The following is a 26,700-nucleotide window of genomic DNA, read 5'->3' as shown; positions in this document are numbered from 1 at the left end:
TGGCTTCCACTTCCCCCCCCCTTGTCGGGGGAAGTGGTGGATAATCGCTCCTATCCCTAATGAAAGGGATAGGATGGGGCTCGATCGAGTAGCTTACCTGCATCGCCTCCTGTTCCAGCGTAGTGACGACCGCATCCCTCTGCCCACAGGTAGAGGGAGAGAAAAAGATGGGGAAGAGAAGGCCAGTCACACTCATTCACTCATCCATTCATGCAGTCACACAAGGATGCGATGCTGTTCTGTCCGCTTGGGTGCTGGGTAAGCTACACAACATGTTGAACAGCCACCACGGGTCCCAAGGAAAAAGTGTCCAAGGACCTGTGGGCTATATCCCAAAGGTAGGAGGTGAAGGTGGTCTGGTTGGACCAGACCTGCGCCACCGAGAAGTTTTTGCGGAACGCAAGGGAAGAACCATTACCTCTGACTTATTGGGCTCTTGGATGAAGGGTACGGATGTCGTCACTACCATCAGCTTTGTACGCCCTCCTGATCACCTCATGCAGACCAAGAAGAAAAAAAAAAGTGTTCTTGGATACCTACGGTGCTAACGAAGAGGCGTCGACACTCAGGCCTGAGGTGCCGAGTTCTCTTCAGATAGTGCCGTAGCGCCCTCACAGGACAGAGCAGCATCTCATCCGCATCATTGTCGGTGAAGTCCATTAGGGAGGGGATTGTGAAAGACTCGAACCGGTCGTCAGGGACTGAAGGATTCTGAGTCTTCGCTATGAAGTTCAGGACGAAATCGAGCGTCACAGATCCCCATCCCCTGGAACGCTTGACGTTGAAGGAAAGACCATGCAGTTCCCCTACTCTCTTCACTGATGCCAGGGCCAGCAAGAAGACGGTCTTGAGGGTCAGATCCCTGTCTGACGACTCTCGGAGTGGCTCGAAGGGACTTCGAGTCAGACTCCTAAGGACGAAAGTCACGTCCAACCCCGGGGGCCTGAGTTCTCTGGATGGGCAAGACCTCTCGAAGCTCCTCATAAGCAGGGAGATCTCGAACGAATTCGAGATATCCACTCCCCTTAGTTTCAGGAATAGGGCCAGGGTGGCTCTGTATCCTTTGACTGTGGGGACGGAGAGGAGCTTGTCTCGGCGAAGAAACACGAGGAAATCCGCTACCTGCTGAAGAGTGGCTCTGAGAGGAGATAGAACCCCCGTCTACGACAACCCAAACCACAGAAACCAAGGCCCCAACTTTCCCCTGGTAACAACAGGGCTACAGAGGGACTGTCTGACGTACCAAGCCATCTCTGTTGCTGCTCGGCTAGAAAAGCTTCTCGCTCGCAAGAGATGGTGGATAACAGCCAGCTGTGAAGATGTAGGGACTGGACTGACTGGTGGTACCGTTCCACGTGTGGCTGGACGAGAAGGTTGTGCCAAGGGGGAATCTCTCTCGGTGCTTCTGCAAGCAGAGCCAGCAGGTCTGGGTACCAAATGGCCTGAGGCCATTTGGGAGCCACCAGGATCATCCGGAGATTCGGGGTAATCAGCACTCGGCTGATCACCTTGCAAATCAGGCAGAACGGGGGAAAGGCATACGCGAAGAGGTTGTCCCACGGGTGTTGAAGAGCGTCCTCTGCAGCTGCCCATGGGTCCGGCACGGCCGAGAAAAAAACCTGAAGTTTTCTGTTGTGCCGGGTGGCGAACAGATCCACTACTGGACGCCCCCACAGGTTGAAGAGCCTTTCCGCCACATCTGGGTGTAGGGACCATTTGGTCCCTATCACCTGATCCCGACGGCTGAGCTTGTCTGCTACTACATTTCTCTTGCCTGGAATGTAGCGGGCTGACAGCTCTACCGAGTGGGCTACGGGCCACTCGTGCACCTGCAACATCAACTGGTGCAACGGGAGGGACACTAGGCCCCCCTGTTTGTTGACGTATGCCACTACTGTGGTGTTGTCGCACATCATGACGATCCCACACTCCTGCAGCCAGCAACTCCTCCAGGTGTGCGCCCCATCCCTCGGTTGACGCGTCCGAAAACAGCAACATCTCTGGCGGGGAAGTGCGGAGAGGCACTCCTCTTAAGAGGTTCCTGTCGTCCAGCCACCAGGCTAGGTCCTGCCTCACCTCCTCCGTGAGGGACACGGGGAAGTAAGGTGAGTCTCTTGCCTGTGACCAACTCTCCTTTAGTCTCCACTGTAGAGACCGCAGGTGAAGTTGCCCGTGAGGGACTAACTTCTCGAGTGACGACAGGTGGCCGATCAAGACTTGCCACTGCTGAGCTGACTGTTCTTGCCGATACAGGAACTGGTAGGCTGCCTCCCTGAATCTGCTGATCATCGAGTCTGTGGGGAAGACTTGCCCTGCTACCGTGTCGATCAGCATACCCAGGTACTTCATCCTCTGCTTGGGCTCGAGATCGGACTTCTCGAAGTTCACCACGATCCCCAGATTGCGGCAGAACTCGAGAAGTCGATCCCTGTGTCCTGTAGCAACTGTGAGCAGGAGCTCGCCAGGACCAACCAGTCGTCGAGATACCTCAGAGGATGTATCCCTGACGAGTGGGCCCAAGCAGACACCAGAGTGAACACTCGCGTGAACACCTGTGGGGTGGTTGAGAGACCGAAGCAAAGTGCCCTGAATTGGTACACCATCCCGTCAAGGAAGAAGCGGAGGTACTTCCTGGAGGATTGATGGACGGGTATCTGCAAATACGTGTCCTTCAAGTCCACAGAAAGCATGAAGTCGTTCTCCCTGATGGAGTCAAGCACGGAACGTGCTGTCTCCATTGTGAACCGAGACTGGCAAACGAATCGGTTCAGGGGAGAGAGATCTATCACTGGGCGCCAGCCCCCCGAAGACTTCTCCACCAGGAAAAGACGGCTGTAGAAGCCTGGTGAACGATCCCTGACGATCTCCACAGCTCCCTTGCTCAGCATGGCTTGGACTTCCTGCCGAAGGGCTACGTCCTTTGATGTTCCAGGTACATAGGTCTGAAGGTGGACCGGGTTGGAGGTGAGGGGTGGCTGAGACTCGAAGGGTAGTAGATACCCCTCCCGAAGGACGTCTACTATCCAGGTCTCCGCTCTGTAGCGCTGCCATGTTGCCCAATGGCTCGCCAGGCACCCCCCCACTTCCGGCAGCAGGTAAGGGGGAACGCTGTCCCTAGCGTTTCCCGCCACTCTTTGACTTCTTCCCAGCTCCCCCTCGTGGGAAGGAGGGCTGATGGCGACTGCCCCTGGAAGAAGTCGAAGGCAGAGTCTTTCCCTTGGGCTTCGACAATGCAATCGTCTTAGCCACAGAGGAAGCTCTAACCAAGCTCTTGGGCTTGGCCGCGTCCACCATCTCTCCTGGGAAGAGAGAGGAGGAACTCCACGCTGGTCCGTTGCGAAGACACAATGCCGCCTCACGCCCAGCTGCCCTGGCCACTCGGGTGAGGACTGCGTCCCTACGCCGAAGTACCAGGTTGGCTCACAGGTTTGCCGTCTGGTAGGCTAGGTAGGAGATGGCTCTACCTCCAGACTGGCACAGTCTCCCGAAAGCCGCGTCACCTTCGGGAGTGATATTTCCTGAGGTGGCCGCGACCTTAGACACCGTGAGGGACCACAGGTCTAACCAGGAGACTGCCTGGAATGCCACCAAGGCAGTGGATTCCAGTGCAAGTGCCTCTTGCTGCGAGAAGTTCTTCGACAGGAGCTGCTGCAGAGACACCCCTGGAGTTAGCCTAGCTAGCTCCGGGTTAACCTGTTTGGGCGGCATCGGATCCTCCGAAGGCACGTAGAATCTCCTCTGTCGCAGTAGAGGCGGAGGAAGTAGCTTGGAAGACCTGCCGGACCTTAGCGAACCCTCCTGTCCGGAGACAAGCGAGTCCACCTGGCCCAACACCGAGTCAGCCAGAGCTGATCGCGGCAGACCCACCGTTGTCTTCGGTTCCTTCTTAGGACCCCAGAACGACTCGAGCCGGGACGTGGGCTCAGAAGGTGGGAGCGGCGATCCTTCCCCGAGACAACGAATCAGCGCAATAACCTCTGCAAACGACCTCTGGATCTCGGGAGTGACTGCGTCTTGAGGAGTAGGACCGTCAAGTCCCTCCAACAAGAATGCCTCTCGAGACCCTCCTCCTTCGGAAGGAGGAACAGCGACAGACCCCTCCTGGTCTCCTCCTGCCACTTGCACATACGACCTGGTCGGTCCTAAGACCGTGCCTGGCTCGTAGGGCGTCATGGTGGGACCGTGAGGAGCGCACTCCTCACGATCACTCCGGATCGCCTCGCTCTTCCCGGCGTAACCCGAGGAAGTTGAAGGGATTGAAGAGGAAGACCTGACGCTCTCCCCTCGCCCACCGGCAGAACCGGCGTGCTTGGGGGGCTGCAGGTGATCGCCAACCCGCAGGGGTGATCGAGCTGCAGGCCTGGTCGCGCGGCTCTCCTGGGGAGAGCGGCTGGACCGAGAACAGCGGCTCCGGTCCCCTGCATCAGAGGAGCTGCTGCTGGTCCCCCTACCTGCCCAGTCCCGGTGGGAGCGGCGGTCAGGGGACCTGCAGAGACCACTGTCGCAGTGGGAGCGGTGTCTGTCCTCATGGTGCGTCGAACCGCTGGAAACAGCCGAGGCTGGTTCCTCGATCGAGGGGACCTCTTCCTAGCCTCAGCCCGCGGCTGGTCTGGGACCGTCGCGTCCACCCTGGTCACCTGCGGATCACTTCGAGAGCGATCGCTGGCCTGGGGGAAGTCACCTGAGCGACCCTCGCCAGTCTTCCACTCCGTGCCTCGGTCCTGGCTCCGAGCGAACTCGGAAGCCTGAGCTTTGGCTGTACGGTCACCCGCAGGTGACCGTACACTCGGTACCTCTCGCGAACGAGAGGCCAAGCCGGAACCTGGTGTAGCAGCAGAACCCCTAGCACCAGATGAGGAAGTACCGGTGTTAGCTGGTACCCCTCTGGTCCCCGTCTTCTTCCTTGTGGAAGGAGAGACGGGCCCCGCTCCCGAAGGAGCGGGAGGAAAAGTGGAAGAACCCCCCGTCCCACTGGAGTGAGACGGGCCCTTACAAGTTACCGAAGGAGACTTCTTAGGGGGGAAGGAGACTTCTTAGGGGGGAAGGAGGCAGCCTTCTTCTTCCTCGGCTTTGAAGCCTTGGAAGTCGAAGGGGAAGAGGCGGCAGCAGGCGACGACGAAGAAGACGACGACGACGACACCTTCCTCCTCTTCCTCTTCTTCTTCATCAGCTTCCTTAGGACAGACGTCAGGTCCTCCATCCAGGACGGAGCCGGGGCTATTGCCGAAGCAACACGGCCCAGCTGCAGCTGTCTGGAAGGACCCGCGACTGGGGCAGCAACACCACGGGCAGGAACGACTTCGGCAGTCCAGGCGCGGCAGGCATGGCAGGAACGTCAGGTACAGCAGGAGGCGGGACAGCGGTCAGCGACATCCTGGGTACGGGTGGAAGGTCCAGGGGGGAACTCTTGGGGCACCGAAAGTTGGGGGCTGAGGCGAGAGCGGCGAACCCAGGCGGAGGAGGCACGACCCTCCTCGGGAAACCAGCAATCCAGGCCTGCACCGCAGCTGAGGGTGTCACCGTAGTCACATGCTGGGTGTACACAAGGTGAGGAGGGGTGGCATACCCTGGGGTCGAGGCGGTGGTGGTGGTGGTGGTCACTGGTCCATGAGTGACCGGAGCAGCACCCGCCAGGTGACGTAACAGCCCCCGAACGCTCCGTGTCCCCTGGAGGCCCAGCGAGAACCATACCTGGCCGAGGTCATCGCCCGCAGCAGGAGCACCTGAGGAGGCAAAGGTTGGGTTAGTAGGAGGGGTTCCCCCTCGCTCGGGGGGGGGGGGGGCGACAAGCCCAACCCCGAACGAACGGAAGACCTTGAGTACAGTTGGATGTCGGTGTACCTGGCCCCCTCCTCCACGCTCGACGGATCGGGCAAAGAGAAGGAATGAGAACCCCCCCCCCCCCCCAAAGAGGAAGGAGCCATACGTGGGAGCTGAGATGGCGGCAGGAAGGAAGACAACGTGTCTGTGACCAAGGGAGTCGCCGGAGAACCTTCCGAGGACTCCCTGGCAGGCTTACGTCGCTTCCTCCTACCCTCATATTGCACCCACTGCTCCTCCGACCAAGATATGCATAAATCAGAAGGCTCGGCACAAGAGCATTCGCGCCCTCGGCACCGAGCACACAATTCATGAGGATCCACTTCTGGGACCAAGGGAGTCGCCGGAGAACCTTCCGAGGACTCCCTGGCAGGCTTACGTCGCTTCCTCCTACCCTCATATTGCACCCACTGCTCCTCCGACCAAGATATGCATAAATCAGAAGGCTTGGCACGAGAGCATTCGCGCCCTCGGCACCGAGCACACAATTCATGAGGATCCACTTCTGGGAAGGAGCAGAAGGCCCCACACTTATGGCCCTCCACACCAGGGCAAACTCTGCGGCTGATGGGGGGGGGCGTGGGGACATCTCCAGCTCATGGGAATCCATAATCACAAATATAATAAAATACAAAAGCACACGTACTTACAGTATTTTAACATACACACAAAGCAAACCAAGTTTGAGAGAGACAAAGCATACGACAAAAGGTGGGCAGAGAGAGGTGGAGAACACGTCTGTCAACCAGCGCGGCCGAAAGCAAAGTGGATCTTCACCTCCCAGTCGGCGGTGCGCGGACTGTCGGACAAGCAGTTAACTACCGAACTCACTTGTTCGAAGCTTACGACCGGTTCCAGCTGCCGCAAGTTACATTCCTATTGTAAAGGACTGATGGTTTGTATTTGTATCGGAACAATTAAGTGTTGAATTCCAGAAGTATATGGTTATTGATACCCATAAGGGATTATTTGCCTTTACAAGGTTACAATATGGGTTGAATAGTGCTGTTGGTATTTTCCAAAGAGTAATAGAAAATGTTTTTAAAGATATACCCAATGTTGCTGTATATTTGGATGATAATGTTATTACCGGTCCTACTGAAGATGACCATTTGAAAACACTTTAATTAGTTTCGCATAAACTTTGTTCTATCGGTTTAAAGTTAAAGAAGGATAAATGTTCATTTATGAATAAAGAAGTTCAATATTTAGGTCATAAGTTAAGCCCCTTCCACACGAGGGGCAAAGACACGACGGGCAATCTGATTTTGCCCGTAATTCTCTCGCTTTTCAACAGTGTTACCAGATCAAACAGTCTAAGGGAGGCAGTAGTCACAGGCAGGCGAACTTATGACTTGGACCACACTCGTGATCGCCAACCACTCACAAAATTGGTAACAGTGTCTGCCCGCCGTGCATTTGCCCTTCGTGTGGACGGGCCTTTAGATGCTGAAGGAGTGCATGCTTCTAATGAAAAGGTTAAGGCTATTGATCAGTTTTCTGTGCCCATGAATAAGCAAGAATTGAGTACTTTTAATGGGATGGTTAAGTACCACCATAGATTTTTACCTTGCATTTCTAATGTAATGGCACCATTGTATGCTTTAGAAAGAAGTAAGTCAGATTGGTCTTGGGGAGAAAAAGAAAATATTCATTTTTAAAAGCTAAGGAATTACTTAAATCAAATACTTTACTTGCACATTACAGTCCTGATAGATCCTTATTCTTGACTTGTGATGCTAGTTCTTTTGGTCTTGGAGCAGTATTGGTGCAAGAGAGTGAAGATGGTTCATTAAAACCAGTGTCATATGCTTCCAGAACATTAACTAGGTCAGAAAAGAATTATAGTCAGACTGAAAAAGAGAGTTTAAGTGTAATTTTTGCTGTTAATAAATTTCATAAATACTTGTATGGCAGGAAGTTTGAAATATGGACTGACCATAAACCCTTACTAGGTTTGTTGGGAGAAGATAAGGCAGTACCCCATATAGCCTCTGGTAGGATCATTAGATGGTCACTAGTTCTTTCTGGTTATGACTATAAACTGAAGTATAAACCAGGGTGTAAAATTCCAAATGCAGATTGTCTGTCCAGATTTCTTATGCAAATTAATGAATTTGAACCCTCGAATGTTGAAGAGATTTTGTTACTTGAACATGTTGATATTACTAATGTTAATTCCTCTGATATACGCAGATGGACTGATAGAGATCCTGTACTATCTCAGGTAAGGTCATGTATTCTGAATGGTTGGGATGATAATTTTGAGTTAAATGAAGATTATAAACCATATGTTAGTAGAAAAAATTAACTTACAGTGTTGTAAGTTTGTATTTTATGGGATAATAGAATTATTGTACCGACACAGGGACGAAATAAGGTTACTGATGAGCTTCATGACACTCATCCAGGTATTGTGAAAATGAAAAAGTTAGCTCGATGTTATGTATGGTGGCCTCATATTGATAAAGATTTAGTGAGTAAAGTAAAATGTGTCAGCAGTATCGTCATTGTGCCATTGATAAACAGCCATTGCATCCTTGGGAATTCCCTAGTAGACTATAGTCTCGTATACATATAGATTATGCTGGACCTATAGAAGGATAAATGTGTTTAGTTGTAATCGATGCATATTCTAAATGGCTAGAAGTTGTTCCCACCCAAGGTTGTACTTCTAAAAGTTACAGTCTCTAAATTAAGACATATATTTTGTACACATGGATTACCAGATGTAATAGTGAGTGACCATGCTACAGCTTTTGTTATTGAAGAATTTCAGAGTTTTATAGAATTTCAGAGTTTTGTAACTAAGAATGGAATTCGGCGTGTTACTAGTGCTCCGTATCATCCTTCTACTAATGGGTTAGCTGAAAATGCTGTTAAAACCTTTAAAACTGCTTTGAAAAAATGTGAAGGAAGTAAGGAGGAAATTTTGCATAGATTTTTGTTTGATTACTGTATCATGCCTCACATCACAACTGGTATTCCTCCTTTTGAATTTATGATGAAAAGAAGATTGAAAACAAGATTTGATTTACTGAGACCTGATTTAAATTATCATGTTGTAAAAATGCAGGAAGCCCAAGCTAGAAATTACAATGGTAATAGGGGAAGAGTTGCAGAGAAATTTGAAGAGGGTGATCATGTATATTTTAGGAATTATTCCAAGGGAGGACCACCTAACAGTCCAGGGATTGTAGAAGAGTGTACTGGTCCCATTTCATGTAAAATTGTTAGTAGTGATGGAGATGTTGTACACAGACATTTTGATCAAATTGAAGGTGATGCTAATTTTAAGGTTGCTTAATGAAGGTCTTGAATGATCTCATTTCCCACCTAACTCTGAATCCAATTTTCAACTGAATGAAAATAGTGGAGCTAATGTGTAAGATTCTGGAAATACTAGTGAAGTAACTGACAGAGTTAGCCCCGTGAACACACCTGTTGTGAGACGTTCTAGTCGTATACGTAAACCTGTCCAACGCCTTGATTTGTGAGTTGCCTATATTTTATAAGTACTTGTACGTATTGTATTATTTTATACTTTTGCTGAAGTGTTTGCAAGATCTTTCCTAAGGCGTGGAGGGGTGTGATGTATTGAAATGTTACTGTTCCTTTTACTGAGAAACAATACTTTTGTAATTATCTACTGTGTGCCATGTGTATGTTTGTAAGCCAGAAGAGTAGAATAAATCTTGAAAGATGGACGCCTAATTTGAGTCTCCCTCTATGCATGCAGCTACATACCACATATATTACAGATGGCAAACATGTTGTTATTGTTCCTCGTAGTGGATCTGGATCATTCTATTATAATTATAAAGGAACCAGTCTCGTTTTGATGGCAATAGTCAATGGTAATTATGAGTTCATTATGGTTGACTTTGATGTTAATGCAAAAATCTCTGATGGAGGAATGATGGAAAATTACCTATTCCATCAGCTGAAACTGCAACGAATTCAAGTATGAGGCTACCTTACATGTTTGTTGGAGATGAAGCCTTTGAACTACATAAGGACTTTATGAAACCATTCAATCAAAAGGAATTAAGCATGTCAAGAAACTTTTTAACTATAGGCTATCCAGAGCTCGTAGAGTGTCAAGGTTCCGGATTTTTCAATCTCCAATCAATTTGTAGCCTAACAATATCATATCAGTCGTTATGGCCTGCTGCTGCTTACATAATTCCCTTCGCAAAAAAAACGCAGTGCTGTGTATGCAGCACCAGTCCCTCTCTTAATTAAAAGTTATTATTTCCAGGGCGCTCTGTACCTAATATGAGAAATCCGAATTGCGTACTGGGCAAATTTGGACCAATCAAATTACCCGGTGAGTGCTACCTCTGGAAATCGTGGAAGACAAGATGGCGACTCTCCTGTTGTGCCTGCTGCAGGCTCTGCCAAAATTACCAAAAATATTCGCCTTGGTAGCGAATTTCAGACATTTCATGAGTTCAATAACGAACGGATTCACTACCAGGAGGCCAACAAGTGTCATCGTCCAGCTTCCAGGAAGTCCTGAAGTACAAGTTGTGGCAGGATCACAAGCTAAAAAAACATAAGCAAGCAAGACCTCCCCACATTTATGTTAACCACTCCTGGCTTACAAATTTCCCCCAGCCACACATTCACCTTTACGTTACTAAATTACCAACAGGACACCTGGTTCAGCAAGGCAAAAAACACAATCTTAAAACACATTTACTCACCAGGAAGCTTGACACAATCAGTGCGAGAAGCTGTGCTTTCAACACAGTATGGATGTCGAAAAAAACTCCAGGAGCAACCGAAAACACAACAAAACCAGCACTGTCACCAACAGACTGCTCATCAAAAAGAAAAGAAAAGAAAGACACACACACACACACACCAAACAAGCACCACAGAATTCGATTACTGAATACCCTCACTGACTAACTGGTTCCGAATCAGACTGCCTTCACTGACTGACTCGAATGCTTGGCAAACGAGCCAAACAAGCAGTTCACTCAGCAACTACTCATTCATCATTCACACCCTTTCTCTCTCTCTCACAAGCGACCCTTGAGAATGTTGTCAAATGCAACCACTACATCAGTCCTCCATAAAGTAAAGTATGCTCGATTTGGGTGCAAGCACAGCGGCAGTTATGCATCACATAGAAACAGCCTTCGTCCCAATTAAAGGTGGGTAGTCAAATGAATAGTTTACACTTTTGTGCAATTAAAATTAATGTCCCTTGGTTGTCAAAGGGACTTTAGAGAGGAATGAGCTGCCAGGACCAGCCCCAGTTCAAACATTGTTGGATGTCTGCTTTCCAGAGGTATGTTGGTTAAAAGTGACATTTCATATTAACTATAATGTTTTGAAAGAACACGTACGACAGTTTACATATCAACCCTTGAATTGTTAGAATTTGGTAGTTTCATGAATAAATAGCAAAAAAAAAAAAAAGTTTGATGAATTTTTAACAAACCCCTTTGAAATGACCAATACTTGGTGGCATTTCAAAATGTACTAGAAAGATAATATAATTAGTACAATGAACCTTACATAAGAGAAAGTTTTCTATCTCAAAATTCAGCTTAAGTGCGCAAAGTGCTTAAGAACGAAATCTAGTGTTTTTTAAAGATATTTACCTGAATGTCACTTGAATTTTGTCTTACTCCAAGAGAAGGCTCTGGTCCTATGGAATTTGAATTATGCAAGGTTTAGTGTCTTTTTTGCCAATCTAAACTGATTATTTTCTAACCTTTTCAGGCATTGGTTAGGCTGGTATTAGTGACAGAAGGGCTAAACAGAATGGAGGCAGAAATCATGCTACAGACAATGCTACTTTGGAAACGTATAAAATTGTTTGATAAAATATTTGATAAGGGTTACCTTTCTGCTGAAATGGAAGATCAATAAATGTTGAAATTATTTGACTTTAAATAGAGAAGACTGCAGAAGTTGAACTTTGGACAAAGCAGTAAAAATACTGTGAACATTTCCAATATGACCGCATTTTCAAGGCCACAGGTCAAAAACAGAAAAATCGCACTTTGACCTTGAAAATATTTTGCATTGAAACATTGTATCTTATGTATCCCAATAAGAAGTTGCTGCGACAAAATCTAGATGAAAAACGGCCCAGCACTTTTTGAGCAGTCTGGTTTTTTCTGGTTTTCCCTAGTGCATTTGTATGTGGTTCTGTACATGTAGCACATGTATATATGGCAGTTAATTTGTGTGCACTCTAGCACCCAATATTTTTAAAGATAATTCTCAAACTTAGTATACGTGCATATGGGTGAAATATCACGGACGAGTTCGAATCTGGGGTTGATCTGACTGCTGGCTTGGCCAATAGGGGGCGTTTTCTGAAATCAGAAAAATTGCTGCTGCAGTCATTTTTCATCTGATTTCAATGAAATTGTTAGGGCATATGGGTATAGCACAGGGACGCTTTATCTTCTTCCCAGCTTTAACCCATTTTTATATGGGGTTGCCGTTATGAATGAGTCATCTCCATTGATTTCTGTCCTGTGCATCATTCTTGTTAATATCTTTCCAAAACATATTTTCCCCCTACACAATCTCTTTGCAACCGGTGTCCATACAATCGAAGCCTTAATCCCTCCTGTATTTTCTTTGATATTTCAACTACCTTTGTCGGTCCTCTTATACTCATATCTAATCCTATCTTCCCTTGTTACTCCTGATATTCCTCTCTACATTCTCATTTCTGCTACATCCATCTTCTCCTCTGTTTTCCTCATACTTGCTGTTTCTGTTCCATATAACATTGTTGGTCTGACCACCGTCCTATGAAGCTTTCCCTTCAATTTCATAGGAACCTTTTGTCACAGAGGACCCCTGATGCAGACCTCCACTTTTTCCATCCTGCTTGAATTCGATCATAGGGACGCTTTATGTGATACTTCATTTTTAATTTGACCACAGAGGTCAAAGTTCAAATTATTTTGATAACATAGCATGTTTCATGGCCATTATGCTAGAAATCTTCAGTTTTGTCTGATGATGTCCCAAGGCCTTCAGTATGTGTATGCTATATTTCGGCTCAATTGGCCCTAGTCAAAAATGAAGCACGATTGCCTTTAATAACCACAATAGGTAACATTTTGCATTGTGAACAATATTTTACCTTGACCATTGCAACACCAAGAATTTCCAATGTCTGTTTATTATAATCTGTAAGAGCAACGTCAATAGCTTGTAACTCTTCTCGAGAAATACAAAATTTCTTAAATGTGTATTCACCAACACAAGTTACAGCAGCACATGTATTTAATTCAAAATCAATGTCAACATTATTCAATTTCATATTAACAAAATATTTACTACTGGTATGTAACTTCAAAATAAGTTTTAGCATCTAATTTCAGCACATCATTTATTTAAAAAATATGATACTCATTTTCATTAACATTATGCCCAGCAGGATTCAACCTGGCATTATTCGCAACACTAAGGTTAAGCCTCTGTAATTCTGGTACATCTGGCTTCGAAGGACTTTCATTTGCAACATCCACTTGATGTTGAGATTTCGGCACTTTACCTTGCCAACATGCAACAGCAATGTGTCCCATTCTATGACACTTTCTACACACACTATCGCGAAATTTGCACACATTAGCTAAATGGGTAGAACTAGTACACCTATAACATCTCCTATCGTTGTGAAATGCTTTATTCACTGGTTTCACATCATCTTTCTTCTTCTGAACAGACTGTCTACTGTAGATTTTATTTACATGAAGAGTCTTATGTATTGCACTTTAGCTCCCGATTTCCGATCTAGCATAAAAAGCGGCGGATGGCAAATTGGAGTAAATTGGTCGGATAAGTGACGTTTCGGGTATATTTTGGAATTCTGGACAACTTTTATTCTATGCATTTTGTTATTTGGGGTAATGGTTTTGGAGGTGTAGGATCTGTCCGCTGATATGTAAACGACCCAAGGGTACCACTTTGGAGGGGTGCCGATCGTAAGAGATCGTAAAAATATTTGCCAAAAATACACTAATCAAGACAGGCTAATGAATTTATCAGGCATTATTTGCACTATAATAACGCATATTCTCTGTGAGTTTTATCATCCTACAGGGAAAATAAATGATTTTATGAAAAAAAAATGTGAAATTCAGGGCCCCTTGTACTGAAGGTTATTTGGTGATCGGTGAGAAACTACAGTCTTGAATAGAAATTCTGTCTGACAGAATGTTGGTATATCCCCCTAGAACATGCACATAAAGTATTATCAAAATAGAACAGTAAGTAAGCACGTAACAACAACAAAAAAAGAGCAACAACTTCAGGTAAGTTCAGCGAAAGCCCCGCCGAAAAATAAGACTATAGCTAGGAAGAAATATTCAGAAAAAATTCAAACCTCGATTTAGGGACAAAACCTTCGGAGAGATTGTAGTTATTATGTCACTTGATAGCCTAAAACATCTAAAAATTATATTATTTAGGACAATCAAAGAAATACCCCCCCCCCCCTTCCCGAAAAAACCAAACCAGAGAAAAAACGATTTTTTCTGAGGACAAGAAACTTGAAAAATTAGTTTAGACACCCCTAAAATGGTTTTCTGAGATGAAACTACTCGTAGGAAACGTAGAAAACGACATCGACCAATTTAGAGGGATACTATAATATTTTTTTTTATATTTGCGATTTCCATATTTATCGGCTGTGCTTTCGCTTCAGTTGTTGCTCTCTTTTTTTTGTTGTTACGTGCTTATTTACTGTTATATTTTGATAATGATTTATGTGCAAGTTCCAAGGGGATATACCAACATTCTGTCAGACCGAATTTCTATTCAAGACTGTAGTTTCTCACCGATCACCAAATGACCTTCAGTACAAGGGGCCCTGAATTTCACATTTTTTTTTCTTAAAATCATTTATTTTCCCTGTAGGATGATAAAACTCACAGAGAATATGCGTTATTATAGTGCAAATAATGCCTGATAAATTCATTAGCCTGTCTTGATTAGTGTATTTTTGGCAAATATTTTTACGATCGGCACCCCTCCAAAGTGGAGACTACCCTTAAGAACTTGATACTGCCTAGGCCGCAAACCAACTATAAGTCTATGAACTTTCTTGGATTCCTCGACATCTTTCACTGCAAACCGCTCCAAGAAACTTGTAAAATCCTCTTCTCCCTCGTGGAACACCGGCAGAACAATTCCAGACGACATCGTGAAATTACTCACTGTAGATACCTTTTGTAGCTATAAAAGACGACCGATTCCAATCAATTCATCTTCATCAGCATCCTCAATTCTCGTCGCCAACAATTATACGTGTAATGTATGTGGTATGTAGCTGCATGCGTGGAGGGAGACTCAAATTAGGTGTCCATCTTTCAAGATTTATTCTACTCTTCTGGCTTACAAACATGCACAAGGTACACAGTAGATAATTACAAAAGTATTCTTTCTCAATAACATTTCAATACATCACACTATCCACTGTTCCAAGACAATGAGGAAAATTGCAACATAGTTCGTAGCCCTTAGTCATATCTTTCCATTCCTCCACACTGCTTGGAAACAAACACATGCAAGCATTATAATCATTAGTAAAGTTTATGATAAATGTGATTTAGGTTGCGTACATATTTTTAAATGTTATACTTCTACCTATATACACAGACATGTACTATCATACTTGTATACTGTATTGAAACTGAGTGGGTGAAACCTTTATTAATCCCTAAAATATTTATTGATTCTTCCACAGGAGTATTGTAGACCTAAACTGAGAGACCTAGACGAATCAATTGAGTGATGATGAAGATACGCTTTTGCCATCAACTGGAGAAGCTCCTAATAATCCCCCAGCCAAGAAGAAAAGTAGAAAATGTGAACCTACTGGTACCGAGGAAGAACTGGCAGCAATAACCACCAAACTTTCAACTGGGAATCAAGAAGATACAAATTATATTTTGGCAAAAATGTCGCAGCCTCTCTGAGAAAGGTTCCACGGGAGCTGCAACCATGTCCACAGAAGTTAATTAATGATGTACTTTTTTTGAGTCAGACTGGTGGACTTACAGTAAATACTAAGATAACAAAGGAGTCAGAAATTTCTACAACTGTCTAGTAATGGCATGAATTGTTCCAATTTTGAACCACCAACAATAACTTACCTAACTCAACCAGGACCATCATTTTGAAAATAGTTACAAATATTGATGGATATATATACACATATGATTATGTGAAGCTTATTGATATAAATTTTTGGTCAGCTATTATTGTATATGTTTTATACGTAGTTCTTCAATTGAAAATATATATATTTGTTTTTGGTTTCAAATTTGTTTACTTTCAAATTTTCCTTCGGCAGTGAAGTCATTGCTTTGGACGTTTCAGGTATAATTTTCCCTAGTAATTGGGCAGAAATGATGGTGGTAACTTTAAATCCTCGTAACTGTGTCAAGTTGCGACGAATCTCAGTATGGTTATCAACCTTTCATGGGCTGATATGGATTTTCTCATACAGGTATCTTGTTTTTTTATGAAGGATTTAATTATGGAGAGCAGTTCCAAAAAGGTTTCATGGTCCATTTCAAGATAATTAAACCAGTTGCCTTCCTCAAATAATAATTCTGACAAAATGTTCATATGAGATAGCTTTTGTCTTTTCAACAACCAGTCTTTTATCCATTTTTCTCGTTTGCATTTCTTTTTAGTTAGCATTATTACCAACACACCAGCTGTCCTCAAAATACCTCCATATCTTCTGGCGTAAGAGACTATACCTGCAAGCCGAAGTGAACAGTGTGTGGATAGGACTGCAGTTCTTCAGTCTTACAGTTCACTCCAACTGACAGTTTGGATTGAGCGGGGAAGGAATCCTTGACGTCATGAAATTCAAGGTCGTCCTTCCAGACGACCACATTGGAAAGGAGTATCGTTTTCTCCACAGGAAATAGTTTTTAACTACTTGCTTGCCAATTATCTTCTTTTTTTTTTTACAACTGAACAACCTTTTTCTACTACTGAACAACTTTCTTTGTCTCCTCTTTTTCGGCCACCTCAAGTCTAACCACCGAAACTTTTCAACTACCGCTCTAAATAACTACTAACTTCTGTTTTGCTGTTTCTGAAACATATATTTTCATTTTTTCCTTCATCGTTCTCTACCACTAACGATCGATGGTTTTTTTTTCTTTCCTCGAGTAAATGAAAAATGGTGTGGCGGGATCACAAGCTAAAAAGACAAAAGCAACCCATACCTCCCCACTTTTACATTAAACACTCCTGGCTTACAAATTTCTCTCAGCCACACTTTCCCCTTTACATTACTTTAATTACTAACATGCCACTCGGTTCAGCAAGGCAAAAAAACACAATCTTAAACACATTTACTCACCAGAAACTTGATGCAATCAGGGCGAGAAGCTGTGCTCTCAGCGTAATAAGGCCATCAAAAAAACAACTCCACTGCTTCTAGTGAACAAAACATCAAACAACAAACCACTGTCATCAACTCCCACCAAGACCATACAAAGCACAATAAATCATCAACACAAACAAACATCAAACAATCACCAAGACCATACAACAATCTACAACATCAAACACCACAAATTACTCACAACTCTACAACCATACAAACTCAAGCACAACAAACTCAATTACTCAAAAACCAAACTTATGTGAAAAAACAGACAGACAACTCTACTGACTGACCACCTATCACTCCAAATGCCTTCTTTGACTGACTGCTTCTGACTCCGACTGCCTTCACTGACTGACTCACTTAAGGCTCCACAACAGAGTCCACAGACAAACCCAACCGCCACCAACAAGCAATTCACTCATTAACTACCCATACACCATTCATGCTCTCTTCTCTCTCTCCCAAATTGGAAAACCACAGACACAAAACTTCCCCATACTATCTTAACAACAACAAATAAACATAAAACACGATATAGCAAATACACAAAACACCCAAACCCTTCCTATTGCCTCCAACAAACACAAACAACTTAACGAGACAACAACCAAAACAACCAGAAGCTCTCTTTTTTCTCTCTCTCTATCTTACAAGCGACCCTTGAGAACGTTGTCAAATGCAACCACTGCATCACTCCTCCATATTTCCTCCCCCGTTACATTTGACAAGGCCTCCTTACATACTTGCAACATCCACATTATATTGCTTTTCTCAATACCCAGGAATGTTGGGATACTGACCCCCCCGGATCTTGTTCGAGGACCCTCATACACTCTCTCAGTTGCGTCGCTATTCACTTCTTCGGGACCACTTTCATCCAGATTCACATTATCTATCTCGCTATTGTCCTCCCAAATCTCATTAACTATTTCGTCTGCCCCTTCTAAATCTTGGTCCCAATATCTCCCATATCTCTACTACCAAATCACTCACCCCATTCACACTCCTGTCAAACTCCTGAAGGGACTCGTTCATACCTCGCTATCACTTGGTTCTCCTCCTGTCGAAATCTCACTCAACTCTGTTAACTCCCCAGACTTATCTATATTGCATGAATTATCTACCATCTCTACCCTAACAATAAACCCTCTATCATGCAGTCCTCGCTTTTCCCTTTCATTCCCTTTCTTCACCTTCTTCCGCTTTCTTCCATACTCAATCAACACTAACTGCTGATACTGTGGCACATCCCTCCGCCTGCAGAGCTGGGTGTGGTGTGCCCTGACCTCATCCATATCCCCATCCACTCGCACTTCCTCAAAATCACAATTTTTTAAAGTATTGTATTTTTCCTAACCATACAAACCTGAGGTCCTTTACATAAGGAATTACTTTCAGCGTAGGCTGGAATGACGGCCGTTAAATTCTTGAACAAGGTGGTTAGGCAGAAACTACTGTCTTGTAGGCGGGTAGAACCGACTGCCCAGATGTAAACAATCCACTTTGCCTTTCGGCCCAGGTTCAGACTAACCCAGACCAACATAAAAGTATCATAAATCATCAAAGGAAACACTATCATTATTTACCCATCCAGACCCTTTCAACGTCTCTCCCAAGTCAATTGCGGCAACATTAAGTTGAGAATTAAAATCAGCCAAAGACTGCTGACTATCCCTGTGTTTATAAAAGCCCTTTAAACTGTGGATTAAACCTTCACTTTCTTCAGATCCATAGGCTGTCGTAAGAAATTCTTGGAGACTTGACCAGTTTTTGCATTTAGCATAACAATGACTGCAACAACGAAAATTTAAGTCCCCATTTAGAAAATCTAACAGAGACTCTGCTAATTTAAATGCCTTTCTGTCATCTGTAATTCCGTTATCATTAAAGTAACTATTAATGTTGCTGATAAAAGTCTGCACTGACAGGGGCATTATGCCCCACACGACCCCCTGAAACACGAATTTTAGTCCTAATTCTCGATTTCTGTTTCATTAGCCACCTTGCTAAAACTTTTTACTTTCTCGAGGGCATGGTGCAATTCCCCTTTAGCTCTTCACGAGTACAAAACAAAAAAAGATGTTACTTTAAAAAAAAAAAAACTTTTTTCCACTCGGGAAGGAAAAAAATAAAATTCGAAAATGAAAAATAGAGAGAGCGAAGGGGAAAAAACAAGTACTCACTGAGATTCCCCTTTATAAACCCAGTTACTTCTCAACAAATACGTACCCAATACCCAAGCAAGCCAAATCACAACTAATTCATTAGGCAATTCGCAACGTCGGAAAAGAACCCCAATCGCAGATGCGTTCCGCTGGTCCCAAATCACATTATTTCAGTTTCTCCTCAAGAATAGAAAATGGGACTCAAGTCAATCGAAGAAAAGAAAATGAGGTTAAGATGAGAGATATTGCACTCATCCCGCCCGTTATTACACTTTCCACCCTACTTCACGATCCCCTATGACCCCAACACAAATGGTATGCATGTATGAATGCACGACCAAGCGACAGAGGGTTAGCATGTAAAAAACGCTGAGCTATAGGCTATGCGCGAACAAACATACTCGCACAGACATACACACAAACGAAATGCGTTGCGATTTCACATAAAAGTATGCAATAACGACAACCAAGAATAAAGGTGTTGTCTGAACACTTACGTTCCTCGGTGTGCGACTCTCGTCCGAAAACAGAATTCTGCGTCGAAATGAAAGAACTAAAAAACAAACTCGGAAAGAAAAAAAAAATTACACATCCTCGCGTATTTACTCACATGCGAGCAACCCCTGCCTACCTACAGGTACCTTTGAACCAAAAAAAAAAAAAATTTTTCATTCATTATCAATGCCCGAACTAGAGAAAGAACAGCGTAATAAACACACATCTTCCACAAATTATGTATACTGGTGGAGCAAGGCACCGACAGCACTAGTTCCGCAACAAAATCCATGAACAACGAACCGCTTTTTTTTTTTTTTTTTTTTTTTTAAACAAATACTCACAAATTACGACCTAGTGCCTGTCTAGAACCACATATTTACTTCGAAAACAACCTAGTTTTACCGCTGACACCAAAAAAAACTATATACCTAGGGGAGGCACAAAACTGGATATGGTAATGTGGCATCTGAAAATCTTTAATCAATTCACAAGACAATTGCAAAGAATTAATTTGGGCACTGAATTAAACTCTGAACTACAAAAATAACTCTATTTCACTAAAGGAAAAGCAAAATTCTAACTTACGCCAGACAGCTAAGAAGGTTAATCAAATGAAAGACAGAAAACGGACTGTCTAGAACTAGATCCCGGGAAACTGAACCATTCCCACTAGTAAAAAAAAATAATAAATAAATAACAGGGACACTTCTCGCCATACTCTGACATAAAATCCCACAAAATTGAATAGTCAAGCAGTACATCAATTAGTCTCTTCAACACGTAATACCGTAGGTGTTCTTAACACCAGGTAATAATTCGACTCACAGGGCCGACAAAGTGACAATTCAAAAGAGTTATTGTCAGAAAGAAACATAATTCTTATTAACACACTTGTCAAAGCAATAACAATATAATAACAAATCTCATAAAGAGGGCAGTGATGCATTTCACCAACAAGTGCACAAAAACGGAATGATAATTTCTCACGAATCTCTCATAAGAAAGAAAAGATTTCTGCCACTTCACACGTCATCACAAATAGTTCACGATGCTGAAAAGGAATTCAATAATGAAAGTGCCAACAACTCTCACCTCTGATGTCCATGATAATAGTTTGTGCGGTTGTCACGCACCTTCCATCTTCTCGGGCAAGCTGAGCGAATATGCCCCAAAAGTCATAAGACACAGTGGAGGTAAAACGTGACGTACAGGGGAACGAGCATTCTCGTAAAACCACTCCCGAGTTCATTGTGCAAAACCGATCGTGTAATAACGCATCCTTTATTTCACAATTCCTGATCTACACATAATAGAGTTTTCTACATCTTATATTCTCCTTGTTAGGAAGGTAACCTATTTTAAATAACACATCTCTCACTGGTTCTGCCCACAGAAACAATTGCACACACGAACACGTTCCAGGAATTTTCCATGCAAACTCAGGTTTTGTCAATGTGACCTCTGAGACAGTAGATTCTTCTTAACAAAGAACATTGACTTTTGTTTCTGCGAGAGCTAATGCTGATATCTATTATTTCAAAGAATGTCATTGTTCACCACATCTATCTATCAACTATATATAACAAATGTAAAGGACCTCAGGTTTGTATAGTTAGGAAAAATACAATTTACTTACAAAAATTACATAAGGAAGACTCACTGATTGGTAGGAGGAATGCGAGTGTGCCTCTAAAACTGACTGGAGTTCTGCACATCTGGGCTATTCCTCCTGGTCCTAAGAGCAAGGAGTGCCCTGCCTCTGACAACTTGATCGGAGTATAGGAGCTGCATGATCAAGAGTCAGACTTCTGGACCTTTTCGAAATGAGTGAGGAATCGTAACTCATCCGAAAAAAGGCTGGGAAGAATATTTTAGAGTGGAGGCATTAATGCAAAGTTCAGGGAAGGGTCTGCATTATTGCCAGTCTCCTTCCTCCCCTTGCTAGAAGAGAAGCGGTATTGCTTCTATGATTCTCATAAAAACAGAAAGGAAGCTCAATGGGTAAGCTTACTGCATCAATTGTCCAACCAGCCAGTGTAAAGCCGGGCGCACATTGAGACGCAGGCGACACAGGCAACGCAGCACAGAGCAGGGCAGAAAACTGCATTTCATTATTTTAAATGGAAGCAAGCACATTGTCAAGCAGGACAGCACAGCGTAGGGGCAGACCTGCTCCGGCCTGCGTAACGCAGTGTTTGAAAAGCAGTTTTCTGCGCACATGCGGCACAGGAAGTAACTTGCTCAGTAATCCACATGATATCTCAGACTGACAACGAGAGCGTACGGACGTTTGATGATGATAGTAGTTTGGTCGAAGAAGGGAACCCACAACTCATCACTGCTTCACGTTAAAATCCCGGACTCGACGATGAATTAGATAATTGTGGTGAGAGTATTGTTAACCCTACAGCTCATGCAAGAGAAGTAAAGTAAAATCAGAATGATGTTACTGCTCTGCTCAAGGAATCGATCTTAATAAATCATGAAGAGAGAGTCAAACAGAGAGCACCTGACAGGAAGAAAATTGAGGAAAAATTTGGACAGGGAGAAAGAGATCCATTTTATCATTTTTTCATGACCATGAACACATCGACGACAAAAATGCCACAGCCTTACAGCATAAGATAAAACGGGCTGTTTTTTGCATAGTTTCAGACGCTGAAGAAACCTTGCTCGGCGTGTCTACTTATCTCCAAAGCCATCCCTCCCACTTATCCTATGGTCCTACCCCTCGTGCAAGTGCACCTACTGATGCATCTACGACTGACATATCACAGTCTCTACCTGTGCTTTCAGAACAGTATCAGGACACATCCCCTGATTTTCCACCAAATTATTGTATGATGTGAAAGTCATATGTGTGATGATTTTGTTAATTTCTGATGAATCTTTCGGAAAGACCTGAGTGCTTATCAACACTGTTTTCCCTGTTATTTTTCCTTTATACAATTATCCATTAAAATGACATTATGGAGGCAGTATTACAGGTCAAAAGAAAAGGGAACTGTTCATCCTTGGATTTTTTCCTCCATTCCTATATTGCAGAAAGACAGGCATGAAGGAAAATAAAACTAGACATTAAAAACACAGCCAGTTTTTCTCTACTCCCGATTGGTTTTTGGGCGTTGCAACCTTCAGATGATATGTCACTTTGCAACAGGTTATGCACCTCATCAAATTGTTCTCTGCTTAATCTGAAATAATTCTTTAATCTAGCATCACTCAACTCAGATGATAAACCAAATGCACTTGGCCCTGTACTCACGCCTACACAGTGATCTCTTTCCCCTACAAATGCACATTGTAAGAATACCCACTGTAATATTGTGGAATAAAGGTATTATATATATATTATTATTATTATAATAATAAATTATTTTATTATAATTATATAATAATAATAATAGATAATAATTAATAATAATAATAATAATATAATAATAATAATAATAATAATAAATATTCTCGAATTCATTTTCCGAGTCAGATTCTGTGCTGAGGTTTCTCAGGTAATCATAAGCGGCAGCCATGATCACGTGACCTGCATAGGACGACAGACTGCTTCTCAATGTGCGCACCACGTCTTTGCTGCCCTGTGCTGACCTGACCTGACCTGCCCTGCCCTGTGTCTCATTGTGCGCCCGGACTAAGTTCGAGTCCTATCCTCAACCTGAAGGAAGAGGATTAAAAGGACGAGGAGGGGAAGCTGGAGAGGCCAGTCACTCTACCATCCTTCCTACCTCTAGAACCGGACACCATAGGCGAGATGCAACTTAACTCTTGAAGGAGCCAGGTAAGCAAACACAACCTGCAAGCATCCACCACCGGTCCAAGGAAAAGAGGTTCCAAGGACCTGTGGGCAGACCTGAAGGAAAAAAGATATGAATATGGTCGCAATAAGACATCATCTATCTTCCGGTCCGACATATTCTTCGGAGTGATGAAATGTACCCATCCACTGGACTATCCAACTGCAGAGAAGTCTCTCACGATCTTGTAAGACTGAGAAAGACTTGTAATTGGACACTTCTGCATTGGCAGTCTGCAGTGGATAAAGGCATCGACACTCAATGAAGGGTGTCGATTCTTCATGGGTACAGCAACACACCAACAAGACAAAGTAATGACTGATCTGGATCAACCAATACAAAGTCCAAATCATAGATGTCGAAGCGTACAAGTACCGTACCGTCGCTGAAATTAACCCTGCGCAACCCACTGTGTCGACGAGCCCCTTTTACAATCAATCAGAAGCAAAATCAATGCAGATATCCAGGATAAGGGGATCAGACAGAAATTTTTCGAGCTCTTATCCAAATATCATGAGGTCTTTTCCACTAGCGAGGGATTTCTAGGAAAAACCGATGTAATTGAACACCATATACGGTTAAAGGATAAGAGTAAAGTTATCTACGTACCCTCGGACTGTCTCCCTATGAAATTTCAGAACGAAATCAATGAAGTACATAAAATGCTAGATGAAGGGGTTATCAAGAAATCTAATAGCTCATACAACTTCCCTTTAATTGTTGTGCCAAAAAAAAGATCAAGCTTGGCGAACTTGCGTAGACTTCCGTCGCCTGAACAAGGAAACGATTCCTGATCATTTTCCGGTGCCATGTACTAACGATATCTTATCTCTGTTAGGTCAGAGTAAATACTTTAGCCTACTTCATTAGATCTACTTAAAGGCTTTCACCAGATACCCTTAGATAAAGGAAGCACACCTTACACTGCTTTCAGCACGTACAGGGGACATTATGAATTTTTACGTATGCCTTTTGGCTTACGATGCGCCCCAATAACTTTTACTAGAATGATTAATATAGTGTTTGATGACCTGCCAGGTGTAACTCTCCACGCCTATATGGACGATCTTATAATTTTTTCTAATATCATAGAAGAGCACTTGCATAAAATTGAGCTAAATTTCCAGAGATTAAGACAAACATAATTTAAGAGTAAACAGTTCAAAATGCGAGTTCTTCAAACAAGAACTAATTTATTTAAGCTTTACGGTATCTCGTCAAGGTCTTAAAGTAGTCCATGATAAGGTGTCAGCTATCCGTATTTTTCCGGTACCTACTAATGTTAAAGGCGTTCAACAGATTTAGGATGTTCAGGGTATTAACGCCGCTTTGTGTGCAACTACTCGCTAATTGCTGCTCCTTTAACTGATCTTACGAATAAAGGTGCAGATTTTATATGGGAGAAAAGGCACCAGGAGGGGTTCGATACTTTGAAAGAGAAATTGAGTAGCTCGCCTATCTTAAAATTTCCCGATTTCAGTAAGGAATTCTTTATTGCAACTGACGCCTCGGATCAGGGGTTCGGAGGGGTGCTACTTCAGCAAAATGATAAACAGCTTTTCCCAATAGCATTTTATTCACGTAAATTGAAGCCTTCTGAAAGTAAACACGCAGCAATAGACAAGGGAGGGCTAGCTATTGTCAGTTCGTTAGTGTATTTCAAGTTCATAATCTGTGGCTATCCTGTTAAGGTCCTTACTGACCATAAGCCCCTCACCGGAGGAATAATGACTGTTTTATATATTCCGCTTCTTTCAACGGGTACATTATTTTATAAGAATATCTATTCCATATACAGATGAATCTTATTGCTGTTTTTAATATTTACTATACTATATGTTCAAGTAAATGGAAAGTGTTTTATATGCTACTTACTGAATAGTGACGGAGGGAAATGAGGTTTCGGTCAAGAGAAATACTTGTAGGGACGGAGGGTCGGTGTGTTGCACTTACTCTATACACTTTGGGTAGGGAATAACATCAATTTTCCCTTGTCGGTTGTATTTATGGTGTTCAGTTGGGAAGTAATAATCAGGTGTGACATATGGTGTTTCGATGAAGTATTGTATTCCAAAGATGAAGTTCACGCCTTGTAGCGATAGAATTTATCCCATTGGAGGAAAGATGTGTGGAAGTTTTATATACGAGTCATATGTGTGTGTGTGTGTGTGTGTGGACGGCCTTTGTTGTGAGGAAATGATAAGACTTGTTTATTCGTGTCTGCGAATCATGGCTGGAGTGTTACTGATTTTGATAAAATGAGTCATGTGTGGATGACCTTTGGTGTGAGGGAATGATAGACTTGTTTTTATTCATGTTAGTCTGAATCATTGCTGGGAGAGACTTGATGCTTCGTCACAACAGGTTTGTAATCAGTGATTGTGATAAAGGGGTCTTGGGTAGCGGGGCTTTCGTAGTTCATTATCTCTTGAAGGATTGTCACATCAAGACGTGAACTCTCACCATGGCTTCATCAACCTCCTCGTGCAAGTTAGTTTTCGGGAACTTGTCCGAAAATAAGTTCCGGAAGAGAAATACGTGTTTAGTAGTGGCCACTAATTGTGTGACATGCAGGAATTACGGTGTTGTGGCGGACGTCATTCGAGCTTATCCACATGCCGAATTGGCAGGTTTTCGATATTCTCGCACTGGTGCATCTTCGTGATAGGGGTATTGAAGGGTCCACCATTGTGAAAAGACCTGAAAATATCACATCTTGGGAAGGCGACGAAGAAGTTGATCTACCCACCATAGCTACCTTATTAACACAATAAGGTATTGGTGCCCCCATTGAAGATAATGAATACGCGCAAAAGAGCGTGGGCTTATTCCAAAGATGAAGATCATGCCGATCGTTTGGGCAGAGATACAAACAGATGAGGTTCAATCACTTTTTTCTTCGGTCATGAAATTGAAGGAAGAATTATTTAAATCATCGTATGACTATGTCAAATATGTTATCTTTCCCGCTGGCATCGGTCAGAGCGGACTGGTTAATACGACTTGG

This window comes from Macrobrachium nipponense, chromosome 9 (genome assembly GCF_015104395.2).
Source record: "Macrobrachium nipponense isolate FS-2020 chromosome 9, ASM1510439v2, whole genome shotgun sequence".
Taxonomy (NCBI): Eukaryota; Metazoa; Arthropoda; class Malacostraca; order Decapoda; family Palaemonidae; genus Macrobrachium; species Macrobrachium nipponense.
Note: the sequence above shows the minus strand (reverse complement) of the source record.